Source organism: Micromys minutus (genome assembly GCF_963924665.1).
Source record: "Micromys minutus genome assembly, chromosome: 26".
Lineage (NCBI taxonomy): Eukaryota > Metazoa > Chordata > Mammalia > Rodentia > Muridae > Micromys > Micromys minutus.
The window spans coordinates 8,170,058-8,188,788 of record NC_137961.1 but is presented as its reverse complement, the minus strand read 5'-3'; the positions used below and the strand labels follow the sequence as shown (position 1 = coordinate 8,188,788).

Genomic DNA, 18,731 nt, shown 5'->3' with positions numbered 1-18,731 from the left:
ACTTACCTATCATGTGTGAAGCCTTCTGCTCCATCCCTACCATCACATAAATTATACTGACCATAATGTTTTCAGAATATGTAAAACATAAAGAATATACAAGCCTCCCCCAAATGAGATTATGGTTACACAATCAATTCTAGCTATATTCTCTTTGTTAAATTCTGACTATTTCACAAGGCCAAATAGAGGAGCTGGGAGTGAACAAAAGATCTACAGAGACTGCCTCACCTGGGGATCCATCCCATATGCAGCCACCAAACCCAAGCACGATTGCTGATGCCAAGAAGTGTTTACTGGCAGGAACCAGACATGGATGTCTCCTCAGAGGCTCTCCCAGAGTCATACAGATACAGATGAGGATGCTTGCAGCTAAATATCAGACTGAACATAGGGACCCCAATGAAAAAGCTAGAGAACGGACTGAAATAGCTGAAAGATTTGCACCCTCATGGGAAGAACAACATCATCATCAGCCAAGGCACTGCGGTGGAGAGGGTGATTGGGAGAGGGAGCACCTTCATGGAATCAAGTTGAGAAGGAGGAGGGAGGGGCATGGAGGGGAAGGGTATAACATTTGAAATGTAAATACAAAGAATATCCAATAAAATTAACAACAATAATAAAAAGTAAAGAGTATACAACTTTTAGGGGGAAATAGAACAAAATTCTTGAGATCCAGTCTGAGAAGAAGAAAGTCTTGAACACCTAAGAAAGATTGAGCAATAAAAAGAAAAAAATTAAAATTGGATTTATCAAAAGTTTGCTCCTTTAAAGATAGTTAAAACATGAGCTACTAAGAGTATAGAAACCTATTTACATGCCCTAAGAGGTAGTAAAGTTTTTTTTCCTGCCAAATGGTGCAAAACTAGTTTTATCTTCCCTTAATTCTGAATACTTACAGGTTTCCAGAATTGTCTACACAACTCATGAGCACTCCATTATAAAAAGATTTAGTCTTTTTTATAAAACAATGCTATGGCTATTTCCCCTTACATCTTTCTCTCCCTCTTCTTTCTAATCCCCGTGCCAAAGAAAAGAATGCTTGATAAGCCAGATATAACCATCCTGAAGTTTTTCAACTGTCAAGAGACCCCATTCTTCCACCCTGCCCTGAATCCTTTGTCCCCCCCATTTCTGGTGCATTTATTAAAGTAGCTGATTAGTGTAGATTGTAAGATTGAACCTCAACCAGTAAGAAAAGGCCAAGATCCCTCTAAGATAAAAATATGGGTACCACAATGGCCATAAACTTGCTCCCTGGTTTTTGGGAGCTGTGTATCCTTCTGATAAGAACTATAGTTAGTTACCTTTTTGTGGCATCTTATTCAGAGGGGTGGTCTTTTCCTTTGTGGCCCTATGAATATTTCTAATAATACTGTACATAAAATAAGGACAAACATTTGGAATGTGTTTAAGAAAGTAACTCTTTAAAATGCAATCGAAAAATAAAGAAATAATCAAATTACAAAATGTTGAGAGGCAGAAAGACACATTTCACTGAGGAACACATGCAGATGGTAACAATCACAGGGAAATGTGTTCAACATCTTTAGCCATTGGAGAAATGCAAATTAAAGCTTCGATGGATGTCACTGGATGCCACAGAGAAGGGCTAAGATGAATGACTATGACAACTGCAAAGACTGAAAAGGGTGTAGACAACTCACACTCTTCACACATGGATGCTGGAAATGTGAAGTTCAGCCTCTTTGGAGGATATACTCTGTATTCATTAAGAAGAGAACTAACAACATATATCTATATCTAATCGATAGATAGATAGATAGATAGATAGATAGATAGATAGATAGATAGATAGATAGATAGGTAGGTAGGTAGGTAGATAGATAGATAGATAGATAGATAGATAGATAGATAGATAGATAGATGATAGAGATATAGAGATATTGAAAGAAGAGGCATGAGCTTGGCTTACTTGACACTCTCAAGGTAGTGTAACAATGGCTGCCTCACATTCAATAGATCAAGAACTATGTCATTGTTCCATCCACAAGGCTGGGTATCTCAGCAGTTGAACCTGGTGCCTGGGGCCTGCCTGGAGAACTACTGGTCTTCCATCCAAACAGGAAGCCTAAAGAAGCTGAATTTAGTATCAGCAAAGAAATAATTAGCAACTGTAAGTAAATTGGAAGTATTTTGAACTCGGGTTCTCCCATGCTTGTCCTAACTGGCTTACTGTTTCCTCTGTGAAATCGCCGGCACTTTTCAGATGCAACAGCTGTGCAGAGTCACCTCTCTTGTAGACCCCCAAGAACATGGAGCTAGTACAAATGTACGGGTGTTTTAGTAGGAAAAATATATACAGGTCTTCAACTTAGTTTGAAGAAGTAATATAAATTACTTTGATAATCTTAACTGGTTTTATGCAAAAATTATCATATATAGAACAGTGTGGGTTAAATATGTAAGGAAATTAATTTGGAGGGGGTCTTCTTAATGTGGTTATTGTAAGGTAGAAAATCATATTTGTGGCTCATGTTTCAGTTAGACAGGGTTTCTGCACATTCAGTCAGCCTCAGACTGCACATCACGGTGGGTTCTGATTCAGCAGCCATTCACTAAAGCCACCTGCTATAGCTGAGTACTTACATCTTCTATCTTCTCGTGACAGTGCATAGAGACCGGTTCAGCTGTTTCAAATGCTTTCCTAACCTGTTCTCCTGAGTTGCACCTACAAATCTAACCTAAATCCCTAAGGCCTTTGCAGCTAGGATTCATACAAGGCCCACCTACCATAATCACATGATGTAGTTAGAAAGTCATAGCAGCAATGAGGAAAAGAAGAGAATGCACAGGTGAGATTCACTAATGGACATAGCAGTACAGGAACCTTGTTTTTTAGGCATCCCTGTCAGAAAATTCTGGATTCTGATAACACCCATTCTCGGTGCTAAGCTAAGGGGAATGGCAGTTATGTGGCGTCTGTCAGGATGCCCTGTAGTAGGTTATCTCCTAGGTGGACTGCTCCTTATTGTATTCTTTCTTGAATTTCAGCATCTCCCCATAGTCCTGGGACCCTTTGAGACATGTATACAGTTTCAGATGTTCCTTTCAGGTCAAATATACCAGAATAGATACCAAGAACTGTGACCAATGCTGCCTGCTGAATGCAGCATCTTTATAAGGAGTAATTTAGTCTCTTCCAAATGTGCATCACTAATATAATTTATAATATGTAGCAAAGAGCCCCACAATGGCCAGCAAGATAACTCAGCAGGTAAAGGTGCTCAAGGCTAAGCCTGATAACCTGAGTCCTATCCCTAGAACTCATATGATGGAAAGAGATAACAGATTCCCACAGGTTGTCCTCTGACCACTATACCTTCTTTCCTTCTGTCTCTCTGTCTCTCTGACTCTCTCCCCATCTTTGTATCTCTATGTCTCTCCCACTCACCTGCACTCATATACACGCACACTTACAAACAAACAAACAAGTGAAATAATAAAAATGTAAGAGTGTCTGGGTTCTCTGGAAAACAGCAGCTAGCAGGAAGGCGATCTGGTTTACTCTGTAGCTAGTATTTGTTCAAACTTCTAGAGTCTAGCCATGGGAAGTTTATTTTAGCCATATTTATTTATTTTTGAATTGTTTGTTTTATGTACATGAGTACACTGTAGCTGTCTTCAGACACACCAGAAGAGGGCATCAGATACCATTAGAAATAGTTGTGAGCCACCATGTGGTTGTTGAGATTTAAATTCAGGACCTCTGGAAGAGCAGTCAGTGCTCTTAACCACTCAGCCATCTCCCCAGCCCTGGCCATATTTCAATACATACAATTTAGAAAAAGTTTTCTGGTGTAATGTAATCCACTATACCAAAAAAAAGTCATAATTACATTGAAATCTTCTCAACATACAGGTGGCATCTTCCATGAAGAGGGGCACTAAAATAGGTCATTTGTTTATCATTTTCAAGGCCTTGGGTTCCAACCCCAGCAACAAAACCTTTTTTAAAAGTCTCAACACTACCATAGTCAATTCTCAGGTTGTTGGCAGTGACCTATCTTGGGGGATAGATAATACCTTCTTTGGAGCCATATTCAGACTCTCTGACTCTTTGGAGGCTCCTCCTTGTTTGGTTCTTCTTCTGCTCCACATGCAGATGCCCATTTGGGATGCTCAGCTCTTGGACTTTGAGGTCGAGAGAACCAAAGCCAATAAAGAAACTTGCTGTGCTGAGATAGTTTTTCTTCTGTCACAGGAGTCTGTACCTGTCAGGATAACTTACAAGCTTAGGAAGTGGGGTTAAATCAATGTTACATCTGGCATCTGGTGTTTAAAAAGAACTACATTTGATTTTTTTAATACCAATGAAACTACTTTCCAGGCTTTGTGGTAATAACTTCAATATAATTCAAAGGAGTGGGTGGTTTCAAGGCATCAGGAATTATGATTCTCTAATGTGGGCAATGGGAATGTTTTAAGATGTATTGTCAGAAAACCTCTTTAATTTCCAGACCCTATTAAAATGTGATTGCATTTTTGTGCTATTATTATCTTTTGTTCTGTTTAATTACCCAGGAAGAGACGTTGCGGTTTAAATGTCTTGTTCATTTCCCTCAGAAGAGCATTTGTAAATTGAAATTGTGGTCTTCTCCTCTCTCCGCCACCACTCTGGCTTTAGAAGTGCCAGTCACCCAGGCCATCTCCTTTTCAAGTTCGTTGCACAAACACTCCTTGAGAGCCTGTTTCGGAAGGCGTTGTGGTGAGTGCAGGAGAAAGCTTGGGGATGAGCAAGGCGGGTCTCCACAGTGACAGCCACACATTCCACGTGGAGGAGGGGAGAACACTGAAAACCCATCTGACCACACAGACTGATGGGAATACAAAGACAATGACTGGGAAGACGCAGGGCGAGAAGGCAGAGGAGAGGTTAGGAGACAGGGGGAAGAAGTAGGGTAGAGCCATCTGCTGCCCTCTGCGTAGGGCTTGCATCAGTCTTCCAGAAGCAGCACTGGACACGAGGCAGGATCTGCAAGGTCTGGGCTTCCAGGAATCCACAAGATTCTAGGCACAGAGGCAGAAAGAGCAACAGAGGCTACAGGACATGGTTTGAAATTTGATGTGGGGGAGGGAGGGAAAAGAGAGAGAGAGAGAACCTCTTGCCTCCCCTTTATTCCTCACCTTCCTTTCTAGTCCAGGGGACATTCAGAATTTTGCCTATCTAATAACTTTGAGATTAGCATAGATTAAACATGTTTTACATTTTAAGATGTTTATGTAAGGCTTTAGAAAATAATATTTTTGTCCCTTGCATTGTTAAAAAAAAAAAAAACCTACTGTCAGGCTATTTCATGCAAGTTTGCATGGAGTACTAACCCTGATTTGAGAAATGCTTTATATTATTTTTTCTCAGAATGGTTTTTATTTCTGACAAAACACTGTGACCAAAAGCAATTCAGGGACTTTATTTGGCTCATATGTTGTAGGTCATCGTCAAAAGAAGCAAAGGCAGAACTCAAGACAGGAACCTGGAGGCAGAAATTGAAGCAGACATTATAAAAGAATGCTGCTTACTGGCTTAGTACATATAACACATTCAGTCTGCTTTCTTATACTACCCAGGAGAACCTCTTAAGGGTTGGCACTGCTTACAGCAAGCTGTTTCTCCACAGATAAAAAAAAAAAAAAAAATGGAGTACAGAGCTAAACAAAGAATTCTCAACTGAGGAATACCGAATGGCTGAGAAATGCCTAAAGAAATGTTCACCATCCCTAGTCATCATGGAAATGCAAATTAAAACAACTCTGAGATTCCACCTCACACCAGTCAGAATGGCTAAGATCAAAAACTCAGGTGACAGCAGATGCTGGCAAGGATGTGGAAAAAGAGGAACACTCCTCCACTGTTGGTAGGATTACAACTCTGAAAATCAGTCTGGCAGTTCTTCAGAACATTAGACATAGTACTACCTGAAACCCCAGCTATTCCACTCCTGGGCATATACCCCAAAGATGCTCCAACATATAACAAGGACACATGTTCCACTATCTTCATAGTAGCCTTATTATAATAGCCTGAAGCTGAAAAGAACACAGATGTTCTTCAACAGATGAATGGATACAGAAAGTGTGGTACATTTACACAATGGAGTACTACTCAGCTATTAGAAACAACGACTCTATGAAATTTCTAGGCCAATGGGTGGAACTAGAAGCTATCATCCTGAATGAGGTAACCCAGTCATGAAAGAACACACATGGTATGCACTCACTGTTAAGCAGCTACTGTACCTAAAAGGCTCTGAATTCCCAAGAAACAATTCACAGATCTTATGAAGTTCAAAAAGAAGGAAGCCTGAATGTGGAAACCTCAGTCCTCCTAGAAGGGAGAACAAAACGCTCACAGAAGTAAATACAGAGACAAATAGAGAAGCAGAGATTGAGGAAAAATCATTCAGAGACTGCCTCACCAGGGGATCCACCCCGTATGCATCCGCCAAACCCAGTCACTATTGCTGATGCCAAGAAGTGCTTACTGGAAGGAACTAGATATGGATGCCTCCTCGGAGGCTCTACCAGAATGATACAGATACAGTTGGGGATGCTTGCAGGTAACCATCGGACTGAACATGGGACCCCAATGAAGAAGCTAGAGAAAGGACTGAAGGAGCTGAAAGGGTCTGCAACCCCATGGGAAGAACAACATTATCAACCAACAAAACCCTCCACAACTCCCAGGGACTAGAACGCCAACCAGTGAACACACATGGAGAGACCCATGGCTCCAGTTGCATAGGTAGCAGAAGATAGCAGTGTCTGGTATTAATGTGAGAAGAGACCTTTGGTCCAGTGAAGGTGAGTTTGGTCCAGTGTAGGGGGTGCCAATGCACAGAGATGGATAGGGTGGTTAGGAGAGGGGGCACCTTTGTGGAAGTAAGTTGAGGTGGAGGGGGGATTAGAGTGCGGGAAAGGGGATGACATTTGAAAGGTAAATACAGAAAATATCCAATAAAAATTAATTTAAAAAATTAATCAAGAAAATGCCCCCACAGCATCGCCTATAGGACAATTCTCATTGAAAGTTTTCTCCATTTTTTTATTAATTAAGGTTTCTTCTTCTCTCGTGACTTCAACTTGTGTCAAGGTAACAAAATATATTAAGCAAACACCCTCACCAACACATTCCTGTTGAACTTTATGAGTGACCACGCTTTCAGAGAATCTCAGATGGATATGGCCCCATCAAACCTCACGAGGACTGGTACAGTTAGCTTTACATATCAACATGGTCAAGCCATGTCTCTGTTATTACTCCTTTATTTAAGAGCTTTACAGATGTGATCGCCACCAACACTCACTTGACTATCCAAGATCATCGGAGGGGCCTGATTCAAACTGGTACAAAGCCAGAGCTGGTGTTTCCCTGAGGATGCAGGGATCTGCCCAGAGACATTAATTTCATTCCCATCACTAAGATTGAGTTTCCCTCATTGTCATTAGATGTGACTAGTCAGCCCTTTGATTCTCTCAAGGAATTAACACATCTATCTTCTGATGCTTTTATTTTCTGACAGATGGCACTGCAGAGATAAGACACAGTTTAAGTCAAGTCCAGGACAAGCAAGTGCAAACCGCAGCAAGATCAAATACTCGAGGAGGATGGGAGCTTTCACCTAAACCACAACAGGGAAGGCTCACAGCTCGAGGAAGTCTGAGCCCATAAGACATGGGCTGGTGTCAAGAATGATACAACCAGGCTGGGACTGGAGAATGCACTGACCTATAGCATGAGACATAATGACTTTAAACAATACCAAACTTTCATGCTATCAAGATAATTAATATTTTAAGCCAACTGTGATATTTAGTTTTACGACAGTTTGACGTAGCTAGAGTCATCTAATAGAAAGAAATCTTAATTGAGAAAAATGCATCCATAGGGTTGACGTGTTCGAAAGTCCGTAGGGCGCTGTCTTGATTGATGACTGATATAAACTAACCACTTTATACTAACTGATGACTAATGTAAACTAACCAAGTCCACAGAAGGCAAATTACTCTTGTATTTCTTTCAGTGAGTTAATAGCTAATCTTGGTTGTCAACTTGACTATATCTGTTAAATCTAAAACTGAAGATACAAAATGTGTTATATCAAAAACATGCCTATAAGGAATTTTCTTGATTGGACTATGTAAGGTGAAAAGACCCACTTTAAATCTAGGCGACGCCTTCATCGGAATCTCACGTAAAAAGATATAGAAGAGGGAAGCGTTTGCGCTTTAGCTGCTTGCTCACTCACAATAGCAAGTTTTTCTGTCCTGTTGCTGAGGTATTTCTTAGCCCCCTCAATGGTCACCGGGAGTGGCACCATTAGGAGGTCTGGCCTTGTTGGAGTGGTGTGGCCCTGTTGGTGGAAATAAGTCATCAGAATGAACTTTGAGGTTTTAAATGCTCAAGCCAAGCCAAGTCTCTCCGTCCGTCCCTCTCTCTCTCTCTCTCTCTCTCTCTCTCTCTCTCTCTCTCTCTCTCTCTCTCTCTCTCTCTCTCTCTCTCTCTCCCCCTCTCTCTCTCCCCCACTCTCCCTCCTCCCTCCCTCCTTCCCTCCTTCCTTCCCTCCCTCCCTCCCACCTCCCCTTTCTACCTGTGCATCACCATGTCTGCCTGTGTGCCACCATGCTTCCTTCTGGGATGATAATGGGTTAACCTGGGGATTGCAAGCCAGCCCCAATTAACGTTTTTGTTTGTAAGAGTTGCTGGGGTCATGCTGTCTTTTCACAAGCAATAAAAACACTAACTAAGACACTGTTGTTAACAAAAGATTAGCAGCTCTCTGGGAATTTTCTGGGACTCTGGTGCCTGATTGAGACTGTTGAGACACCCAGTCTGCTGGACCTAAAGAAAAGATTCTTGGCCTTCCTATTAGGATTCCTTCTTGGTTGGTCTATCCAGACCACAGCTGTAAGGTATAAGCTATTGTGATATATGTCATTTATCAGCTCTGCTCCTGTAGAGAAACCTAGCTAATAAAGAGAGTTCATATAGTTTGTACTTTCCTGCATTCATTTCTCCATTTATACGGACAAAAATCATGTTTTCTATATGTGAGACAATGCTTTGTTACTGTAACATATTAAGAAATATCCAGGGCCATCAAGATGGCTCAACAAATATAGTACTTGACCCAAAAACCTGGAAATGTTAAGTTCAATTCTTGTAACCTGTGTAAAGGTGGAGGGAGAAAACCAACTCCCATCCTACTCAACCAAAGATACACACATAATTCACTTGCACATATGCATGCACACACACACAGACACACACACACACATGCACACATACACACACTGATATAATCTTAGGATTACCAAGGTCCTTGAGCCCACAAATCACTAAGAAAACCAGGAATTGCTATAGGGTGTTTACCATAAGCTGTGACCCTGTTCCCCAAAATAACAACTCTAAGACTCAAATATATTTACAAATACCTAGGCCATGTAGCAAGACATGTTCTCTGACTAGCTCATAATTTAATATTCCACTTATTCTAATCTAAGTTCTGCCACATGGCTAGTTACCTCTGCTCAGTTTCCATGTGTCTGTCATTTCTCGTGCCTTCAGGAGACTCCACTCATGCCTGGCTGTATCCCAGAATCCTTTCTGCCTACCAGATGTCTCGCCTTCTACTCTACCCTTTTCTAAAGACCATAGGTTTTTCACTGATAGGACATGTATCCATACAGTACACAAGAGATTCTTCATACAGGGAATCATGCATGGTTGGGTCCTCTCCACTCAGAAAGTTGGGAGTGAATGGTAACAGCCTGGTGATCTTTGTTCTCGGTAGAGCCAAATATCACCCAAATCCCCTAGAATGTTTATTCCAGACTCTCCTTCTCTAGATCACTACCTTTAGCTCTGTCACATTTACTTTACAGCTTGCTGTACTCTATAGCTACCCTCTATACTATCTTGCTCAGAGACCACATTATATTCTAGGCCTTTTAACTAAAGAAGTCACCTTCATGATTGCATGCATGTTGTAAAGGAGTGTCTATGTAGCCAAGCCTTGAGCTTTATTATACACCTGGAATTCAAATGGTTGTTGCCTGGAAACAGTTTTTCAAATTGTACTGAGTTTAAATATGCTGCCAATAAACCAACTACATGAAACTCCTGACATTTGATGTACCCCAACTACATGGACTAAACTGAGTTTTCCTTTTTGCCCCTTCTGGGATCATGTCACTACCAGACATGACAACTGCAGTGACCCCCCCCCCAATATAATATGAAGAGTGATCCAAATAGGAAGTTAAGTAAGAGTAGCCAATCAGGAGAGGTATTCAGTATGCACACATGGACTTGGACCTATAAAAGTACATTTGATTTCACACACCCACACACATAAGGTCTCTACCATTTGATCATCCACACTGACAAAGATCCATGACACGCTGTTCATTCACATTTTCTCATGCATAGATCTTTATTCAATGTGATGAAATATAAGATTTCTTTGTATACTTTTTTCTGCTATTATTGTTTACTTTACTATCAAAAATGAAATAAATGAAACTCATAATCATATGGGAATGTTATATTAATTACATTGTTATTGAACATAAAAATCTACTTCAAGTACATGACAAATTTTACTTGAAGTTTATTTTCTTCAGAAATCATATACCCCAAATATGTGACCTTATAACAAAGCATACTCACAAAGGTATTTTTTTACATTTTCATAACATTTCAACATTTAATAGAAACTATATACAGTAACTTCACTATATCTTACATAGAGGAGCCACCACAGAAATTTACATAAGTTAAAAGCAAGAAGAATTAAGGAGAGCCCAGACCTGTGAGCTGCTTTCCTCAGGCACAGCTCACTGGGAAAGGGTTTCTAGTGCCCAGTTATGTGGAGCAGAGGCTTAAACACAGGCTTAGATACGGCCAGGCAGACACTAACAGCCAACACCTGAAGAGCACCGTTCTTGACCACAACCAAACCTAGACATCCATGTGGATTTCTGTCTGCGGTTTAGAAGTCCCACTACAGCAATCAATGTCATTTTCCCCGGCAAGTCTCCAATACGCACTGCATCCCAAAGGATCACCTCACGCTCTTCCTTATCAAAAAAAAAAAAAAAAAAAAAAAAAAAAAAAAAAAATCCCAAAACTTAAATATTAAATATCCATTTCGCACAAACTTGGATTATGTTTGTCTGTAGCACTCTAAAGTCCCGAAGGAAACAATGTGGTCTGAGTCGTCCCTGTTCGGTGAGAGATGACCAGAGATACGCTTGTCTGAAGAATGGGAAGTTCAAATCCAAAGGCGAACAGTTCCCAGAACAAACTGTCAACTGATAGAAGTGGGTTCCGGTTTTCCATTTGCAGTAGCCAATCCACGCTGAGGGAATGGTGCACAAGCTTTCTCTACGTTTCCAGGTCCCCGGGATCTGCACCCATCCCCAGCCACCTGCACCTGTCCTGGGCCTCCAGCAATTTCTGTGACTGAATGATCTTCAAGAGTCAGAGAAGGATCAAAGAGCAGGGGTGACGGAGGGCATGGCATGCCATCGCCCACAACACCCCAGTCATCCCTGAACTCCGGTGGTAAACTCTCAGTGGGCTGAAGCTCGGCAACACTCAAGTACAGATCATGGGGCCGGCTTCCAGATCGTCTGGCACAGACAGTACCTGCTCGGGCTTATACATCTGAGGAGGCAACTGGAGGTGCAGCGGACAGCAGGGGTCCTCAGACAGGCTTCCAGGAACTGGTTTGTCGCAGGGTACCTCTTCAGATCCCTGGCAGCATTCGAAGAGAACCTGAGTTGTATCCTGACAGATATGGGTAAGGCGGTGTCTGGTCGTTGGAAGAGACTGATTGGAGCAGCGAACATTATCTACAAAGGCCAAGCACCTCTGACTGGAACGAGTGGTATAAGCCTGTTGAGCAGCCCTGTCTTTGGCCAGCATCCTGCGCTCCTTCAGCTGTCTGTGCAGCAAGGCTTCTGTTCCATTACGTTGCCGGTATCACCTTAGTCATTTTAGTCGCTTTAAATTCTCTCTCTCTTTGGCCAAAAGTCCCTCGGGGCCAGTCAGGAGACTACTACCTAAAGCTTCGTGCTCCACTTTCCGATTATGTAAATAACGGTGCTTCTTCTCTTTAAGCAGGTGCTGGAATCGTTTAAACTGATCAATGTACAAAGATTGCAAGCGAATCAGCTTTTCTCTCATAATAAGAGCCACTTCTTCAGCTGTATAGACACCAGCATGTCCAGTATCCGGCTGGCTTCACTTCGGCTACTCTCTGGGGTCTGCGAGCCCAGCTCTGTTTTAGCATTTGAGCTCAACTGGCACTAGCGGGTTTCACCCATAGGGCCTGGGTTGCTCTTCTTCATTTGAACATGAAGTGCTAGAGCATTCCTTCGAGCATGTTCAGCACAGAAAGACACCCCATCTTTCTTCTCGGGCTTTGGGGCAGCACTGGGGCACCTTTTTCCATTCTTCGTCGAAATGTAACTACATTGTTTGAAGGGCTCATTCTTGTCTTCAAGAATATGCTTAATGCAAAACTCCTGCCCCTCCAGACACGGCTGAGAACATGGGCGGTGAGTGAATGAACAAGAAAGGGGCTCCTGCGATCTGGGCACTGGGGTGATCCTCTCCCGATTCGTTGGCAAGACGTGAATCCGAATCCTGTTCATACCAAAGCCTCCCCGCCGCGCTGCGCCGCGCCAGGTATTATTTTTAATATTAATATCAGTAATCCTTATATGCTATTACTTTATATAAACCTTTGACTATTGCCTACCATGACCAGATAATCACCTGAGGCACATAAAAATGCTGTAATGAATATGTCCAAAGTGCTGAGGCAAAGAACTGGCATTTGGAATAATGTTCACACCTTTGCTGGTTGGTAAAAGAGATAGGAAGGGATTTCTTTCATTTCTAATAAGGGTTTAGCAAGGGCTAAATCACATGGGTTCTGCATCTCTGTACTTGAAGTGAGTATTTCTGAGAATTCAATCCTGGTGCTCAAGGCAGCAGTGTATGATCTTATAAAGCTGTCTCAGAAGGTAACTGCAGGGCATCTAAAGGCCTGGGGAGCCAGCCGCCCGCCTATCAGTGCTGCTGATGTCTGTCTCTGGCTCATCAACACAAATGCACAGCTGGACACAGTTGTCTTCACCAAGCTGGGCCCAGATAAGAAGTGAGTGTAGCCAGGGCTTCCCATATTCTATTTCCAAAGTCATAAATCACAGCACATATAGTGTTCACATTGGTTTGATCATTTAAAACCTTTCAAATGACTATAACCATGTCATAGCATCTGAGCCATTTAAACTGAACCCAAACAGTAGGAATCGGGGTTGAAGCTCTAGCTCAGTGGGAGAGCACTAACTCAGCTCCTGTGTGAGGCTCAGGGTAGAGTCTCAGGAAATGGGTGAGGAGTGCGGGGGGGGGGGGGGGGGGAGGGACACAGGCATAGATTTGCAGGCCTGCGGCCCCACCACTCTGAAGTCTTGGGCAGAGACATTTTTAAGTTGAAGGTCATCCTGAGCTCCATAACATGACACAACTACCATCCCACTACTACCATCGCCACTCTACCTGAGGGAAAAGGCAAACACATAAACATAAACAAGAAGAATCAGGCCCATTCGGCGTAAATGTTATGATGGGCTGCCTCAGATAAGCCATGAGACCACGGCAATTTTATTTCATACACAATAAAACTTTACTAGTAAGTATTTATATACACTATCAAATACATTTTAAACTATTATTGTTGTTATTATTACTATTATTTTTGTAATAACCATTATTATTTTTATTTTACATAGGTTCTCACCATGCAATCCTGGCTGGTCTAGACCTGAGGTGGACCGGTCTGCCTCAGAGTTCTCTCTGCCTTTCTTTCCCACAGAGTTTTGAGAGTCAGGAGAGATAAGGAGGAACTGGTGAAGAGAAGGTGGAGGAAGAAAAGGATGACCTAGCCCATGTGACTTTAAATAGCCAAAGGTAGCTATGAATGTCTTATAAGGAATGGATAATTACAGGACAAATTTCTTACCGAGGTGGGCAGTTTATATCAATATCAGTTGTCTCTGAGTTTATTGTGTGGATGCTCTGTGGAGTGAGAATTTACTGATATAAATCTAGTTGATAAATTACAAGCTTCTAGAGTTTATTTTACTTGGTTGATTTTCCTTGGTTACTGGGAATTGAGACTATAACTACAGAGGGTGGATGCTGGGAATGTGAGCAGAGTTCACAGCAAGAGAACCTCGAGAGGGCAGCCTTTGCTGGGAAAGGAGGAGTAGCAACCCACCAAGGGGTTGGCCATGGTGGTGAGATCACAAATGGGGCCTGAGAGCAGCCAGATGTAGCACAGCATGGAACCATTTTCTTAATTAGTATTCACTGCTGCAGCCTTGGTCCTGGTGCTTTATCTCAGTAACAGAAAGGTAATTAACACGGTTACTTTTAAAATATGTATGAAACTGAGAGTCAAGTAGGAGATACGTTGGAGGCAGAGGAGGGTAGAAGAGGGGAGTGTGAATGAATCTAACAAAAATACACACAGGCAAAAATGAAAAATAATTGATTTGCTGAGGTCAAGGATATAATTTCTTTTGGTGTGGCCCTCAAAATCCTGTAACTTACCTCAGTGCCTATGATCTCATCTGTGAAATGGACATTCTATTGTTGATGCTACATGTTACCAAGCAATTAGACTTTATTATACACCTGACATAGCACAGCATTATAGTAGCATCCCTAGCGTGGTATTATAATGACATCATTCTCAGTTCTGCAGATTTATTTGTAAAGGAAAATATTTAATGACCAACCATGACTGAGCAACGAATTCTCTGACATCACAGTTTCTATCAACAATCTTCTAGTGAAGAAAGATCAATTAAGTTAGTAAAGATCCAACCAAGCTAGACACAGAACTAGAGGCATCACCACAAGTCTTTTAAACAGGTAAGAAAGGCAGGTACAAAAGGAATGTGTTGCAGCCAGGACTTGCTATGTGTTGGTTTCATTCTTCTTTTAAAGTGATGTGTGTATATTATATCCTTACTTTAATATTGAATCCTTACTTTAAAATGTTTAATTTTAAGATTTAAACCTTTGGGGGCTGAAGAGATGACTCGGAGGTTAAGAGCACTGCTTACTCTTCTTGAGGGTCTGGGTTCAATTCCCAGCACCCACATGGCAGCTCACAACTGTCCGTAACTCCCATTACTGGGAGTTATTCTTACACAAACATACATGCAGGTGAATAAACGCCAATGCACATAAAATAAAAAGAAATAAAAAAGAAATCTATTTAATTTTAAACCTTCGTATACCCCATCCTCCTGTCTCAAAGCAATTGGTCCAATCAGATACATTGCTACTTCTAACTTTAACTCTATTTTCTCCTTTCGTCAGTACGTCAGTACTCCACAGAGAAAAATGCACTGAAAAACTTCTGGTGGTATGCTATGGCTCTTACCACTTCTGCAGACTTCGGATGATTGGCAGAGTGCTGTCAGCTGAGACAGACTCACATACTGAAGCAAGACATGTGGTTAGGCAAGAGCCATGGAGTCATGAGAACACATGATATTTTGAGGGAATATAAATAGGACCCAGTAGACAGTGACTTGGCTGGGCTAAGGCTTAGCTCGCTTGTAGGTAGAGCTAGCTTTGCAATGCTTCTGAGAGAGAACCAGCCAAGACCTTCTCCTGGAGTTCCTGTTGGCCCTGCAGATTTGCCTGAGGCTTGGCTGTATCTGCTAGGTCATGCTGCACCAAAATGTTATATTTATAAAATATTTGCAAGTGGATCAAGCTGCTGCTGTAGGCCTGCGAACTGAACTGCTGGTTTCCTGACAATGCAGATGGGAGTTGCTTCAAAGAACCCTTTCTAAACAGGTCCACTTCCCCCCCCCCCCCTATCCTTTCTTTTCTACTGTCTTTTGTGGGCTGTGGAGAGAGGGAGATGAAAGCATTTAAGAACCACAATTAAAAGTAGGCTTTGCAAAACTTAAAGTTACACTGTCTTGTGAGCAGATCTTGGGAGGGGAGGAATCACCAGTGAACACATGTGCGTGTTTAAGTACACTCACCTGAGTGTGTATGTTGGGTGATTCATCTCTTATGTATATGGGGGACACATATACAGAAGTATATATGTTCTTACACAAGCCTGTAAAGACATGTATATGTGGGCACATTCACCTGTGTAAACATGTTTAAAAGTTAAATGTGGGCAGAGGGTCTCTTCCTCTGCCATGTTTCATCTAATATTTTTTTTGTATTTTCTTTATTCTCTTTATGGAAAATCGATTACTTTCTTATACATCAAATTACAGGTTTCCCTCTCAGTTCCTCCCTAATTCCCTCCCATCCCAGATCTGTCTGTCTCATCTCATCCCTTCTGTCTCTCATTAGAAAAGAGTAAGATTCTAAGAGAGAATCCTAGGATATGAGAAGATAAAATATAACAAGTTAAAGCAGAAACTATCACATCGAAATGGGATAACACAAACCAACAGAAGGAAAAGAGCTCAGGAGAATGGACAAGAGTCAACGATTCACTCATTCACGCATACAGGAATCCCATAAAATCACTAAACTAGAAGCCATAATATACACGTAAAGGACCTAGTACAAACCCCTGCATCCGAGACCTGTGTGCGCTGCTACAGTCTTTGTGACTTCACATGGGCTCTGCTCGTGTTGATTTAGAGGACCTTTTCTTTTTTCTTGGAGCCTTCCATCTGCTCTATTACATTCTTTTACTTCCTCTTCCATGGGGTTACCTGAGCTCTGAGGAGGGAGATTTGATGGAGACATCACATTTGGAGCTGAGTGTTCCCATGTTTCTCAATCCCTGTGTAGTGTCTACCTGTAGATCTCTAGAGTTGTTTCAGTCTGCTTCAGAAAGAAGATTCTCCCATGATGGCCGAACACAGCACTGATCTAGGAGGATCAAATGACTCATTAGGAATCATCTTATCACTACTGTTTTTCAGACAAGGATTATTTGGGTTTACCCTAGGTTCCTGAGCTATTTAGTCTCTGGTTCTTGGTCAACCAAACCAAGTACTTGGATTTGGGTCTCATTTTCTGGAGTGGGCCTTAAGTACAACCAAACATTGGTTGGTTGCTCCTACAAACCTTTATTCCACCATCCCCTTAGTATAGCTTACAAGCATTATACCAATGTAGATCGAAGGTTTGGTGGCTGGTTTGGTGTTGACATTTCTCATTTGATAGGATGCAGAGCACCTTCCTGTATCAAAGGCACCGGAGCGTAGAGGTAAAGGCTCTATGTGAGCACCAGCTTGACTTCTCCATGAGTTGTGTAGATGTTTTCAGCAACGGGGCCTTGCTGTAAGTTGGTGAAGATAATAGAAACCTATTATCTTGACAACAGCCTGGGTTGTCTGAGGATTACCATTTGGGCGACAACTGAATTAGATGAAACTCAGCCTGGTATTGGACACTTCCATTGGTGACAAGAGATGTCCATTTGGGACCATGTCATCTCATCTATTTTCTCGTCACCACCACCACCACCCATTATTTGGTGATTCCGTTTATATTGCCCTCTTTGTGCATATATTTTATGAAGTGTCTAATGGATTAGTTTCCATACTACCCTCAAATGACCCTAAATTTTAGCTATCTCTCCCTGTTATCCCCTCCCTCCCAATACTCCCTACCTTTCCCCTCCCCGCTTGATCCTTCTTCCTCTTACTTCACATCCTCTTCCATCCTCCAATCATAATTATCTATTATATTTTCTTTAATGAGATCTGTCTTTTTGCTCTAGTTCTTTACTGCATACCTATATCCTCTGTAACTATGTGGTTATCGTAGTTCTAACAGCTAGTATCTACATATAAGTGAATATATACAATCATTTTCTATCTGGGTCTTCGATACCTCACAGAGGATGACATTTCCCAGCTCCATTCTGCCTACAAATGGCATGGTGTCCTTTTTTAATAACTGAGAAATATTCCATTGTGCAAAAGTACACATTTTCCTTATCCATGCTTCTGTTAGGAAACATCTAGGTTGCTTCCAATTTCTGGCTATTAAAAATAGAGCTGTAATGAACATGGTTGAGCAAATGTCTCTGTGGTAGAATAAAAAGTTCTTTGAGTATATATGTCCAAAAGTGGTGTAGCCGGATGTCAATACCCATCTTCCTAAGGATCTGCTACACTGCTATAGTGGTTGTACACACTCATACTCCCACCAGCAGTGGATGAGCTCTTACTCCACATCCTCTCTAGCATGAGCTGTCACTTCTGTTGATCTTATCCATTCTGACAGGCATAAGATGAAATCTCAAAATAGTTTTGATGTACATTTCTCTGATGGTTAGAGATGTTAAACATTTTTAAAGTGTTTCTCAGCCTGTTTTATTTCCTTTATTAAGAATTCTCTGTTTAGATCTGTAACCCGTTTTATTTAATTGGGTTGTTTTCTTAATATTTATTTTCTTGGGTTCTTTATACATTTTGGATATTAGCCCTTTACTGGATATGTAGTTGATAAGAATCTTTTCTTTGTGTGAATGACTGTGTCCTCGGCTGTGCAGAAACTTCCCAGTCTTATGAGTTTCAGTTATTAATTCATGATCTTAGTGCCTGTGCTAATGGTGTTCTGTCCAGAAAGACTTTTTCTATGCCAGTGAGTTAAGGCTGTTACCCACTTTTTCTGCTGTCCAGTTTGG

At 41.6% G+C, this 18,731-nt stretch overlaps 1 pseudogene across 1 annotated transcript; it reads right to left on the bottom strand.

The window, feature by feature from the left end:
- Positions 1 to 11,333: 11,333 nt before the first annotated feature.
- On the bottom strand, positions 11,334 to 12,705 carry LOC308437370 (KAT8 regulatory NSL complex subunit 2-like; annotated as a pseudogene). Its single transcript has one exon. The product of its transcript is annotated as a KAT8 regulatory NSL complex subunit 2-like (transcript).
- Positions 12,706 to 18,731: the final 6,026 nt, after the last annotated feature.